The following is a 2519-nucleotide window of genomic DNA, read 5'->3' on the forward strand; positions in this document are numbered from 1 at the left end:
TAAAAAGATTATTATTATTATTATTGTTTTGACATATTCTATAATAATATAATAACTAACTTAAATATAGTATCTTCTATATATCAATAATTAATATTTAAAATAACTAATTTTTATTTAAAAATGCGAGCAATATGTAACACGTGGCATATCATAAAAAAATATTCCTTTCTAATCAGTTTTAAATAAATGCATCTCTTATTAAGTATATTTATTAGGTTTTATTTATGTGTTCTGATATATGAGAATAAATATTTCAAGAAGAGAAAAAGAAAACATATTACTAAAAAAATTTAATGTCTTATCTCTGAATATATACATATACTAATAATAAAATGTCCCGCAGCTTAAATTTATAATTGTTGCGGAAATAATCATAACTAAAAATATGACATTGCAAAAATTTTTTTTATATCAAAGCTAAAGAAAATGTTTTTTCAGTCTCATAAACGATACATTTGATTATCATACTGCATTCTATTACATTCAGAATGTATTATACATCTGTTTTATTATGTTTTATTATATATTTCACTAAATTTTGCCAATTTGTTTATTGTTGAACATAAATTTGTGTGGCAAATTTAAATAAACTCGGTTTTAATCAAATTTCGTTATGTTGCAAGATTGTTTTTAGTTAGACGTGGCCTACTTCAATAAGAGAGAATTGATATGCTGTAATCATATTTTATATATGGCACGTAATCATGTTTACGAACAAAAATGTCACATTGTACATTAATTATCCAAAAAAGTATCAAATGTATCAAAACATTCGAAATTGATTAAGAGTTAATAAAAATAAAATAAGATTTATAATCTTCTTCAAGTTTAAATTAAAAATATATAGCAATTATTAAAATATATTTTTTTATATAAGTATATTTTAATATTTCTGTCTTTGTATATAAATATGTATCTTCTTTTTTTAATAATGTGTTTAATAATGTGCAGTTCAATTGCATATTTTTTATATAATGTGATTTTTTTATCTCAATAAATCCATATAATATTAAGAATAAAGTATTGCAATTATAATACCGTAACATTATGATAACATAAAGCGTACAGTACAGTGTGACACTTGTTTCCATTATATTATCGCTATTTTTGAAATTCTGTCACATTTCCAAAAATGTTTAGTTTCAAGATATAAAACAACGTTATCAAAAAAGAATAACATTTTAATAAAAATAGCATTGAATTAAAATAGTGTTAACTAATAATAATGCACAAAGAGTAATCTCTAAGTTTGGAATAAATACACTCATTCAATTATCATTTATAAAATTATATTAAAATATTTTTTCAATTTTTCGTATTTTATCTAGATAAAATCCAAAAAAAAAAAAATTAAAATTTCTTTAATGTAAAATATTTTTAAATCAAACACTTTATGTTCAATTTTTTATTTACTTTCGAAGAATGTTTTATATCAATTTTATATAATAATTATAATAAAAATATTATAACTTCAACTTTATTTTAAAATAAATTCAAGAAACAAAATCTTCAAAGACTCATATGAAAGAATTTTAAAAAATTAAATTTAATTTTTACAAAATTTATCGTCGCGTAAAGATTAAAATTGATTAGTGACGTACATGTGCACCGATCGCTCCCGAACAAAAGTGGTACCACATGAGACCGAAATTAGATTTCAGGCTGATGCAGTTTTGGTTCCAAGATATGTCCTTTCTATTTTCACATTGACAATAAGACACGTTCTGGCTAGATACGAATATTCTCGCGAGTCAAATCCACACCACTACTATAACAATAACGTTCTCCAGTGCAACCAGTAGGTTGAACGAGAAACGTAACACACAATGCGACTTCACCGATGTCGCGGTGACAACTGAAAGCCCGCGTGTATAATGCACTGAGGCAAGGCTGAAGAGGCCCCACCAAAGTATTTCCAAGTCAAAGTCGGGAACACCAGGTGTGTCGGAGCGCGTCAAACTGGGGGATCCTACCGGCAGGTGAGAATAACCATCTGATCTCTGGCCCAGGATGATCATTCGACCGGCAAGGGAAATCGGTGTTCCGGATCCGTTTGCATTTCTCGAACAAATATTTATTGTAAAAACGAAAAAATAGAATTCGCTAACAATTATATGAATACATTTATATGTACCTATAAGACTGTATCTACATAAAAAAAGATAGAAAAATTTACTTTAACTAACCAAATTACTTGTTCATTTCAGATAAAAATATAAATAATACTTTTTACATTCAGATATTATGAGTGCTTTACAAATTATATAAATAGTATTTACAATTTTCTTAACATTTAGAATCTTTTTTTATTCAATTTAAATTATTTTTAAATGTTAGCATTCTTAATTATTAGCAAATTCTTAATTATTAGCTCTTCCTTTGTCATCAAAAAATATATGTGTATATACTTAAGTGGAAGTTGTTTTTTTTATGGAAATGATGAGCAAGCATGCGAAAAATTAAAATTTTTATGGATTTGAATGGTTTTCATGAACATTCTAAAAACTTTTATATAT

Source organism: Atta colombica, unplaced genomic scaffold (genome assembly GCF_001594045.1).
Source record: "Atta colombica isolate Treedump-2 unplaced genomic scaffold, Acol1.0 scaffold277, whole genome shotgun sequence".
Taxonomy (NCBI): domain Eukaryota; kingdom Metazoa; phylum Arthropoda; class Insecta; order Hymenoptera; family Formicidae; genus Atta; species Atta colombica.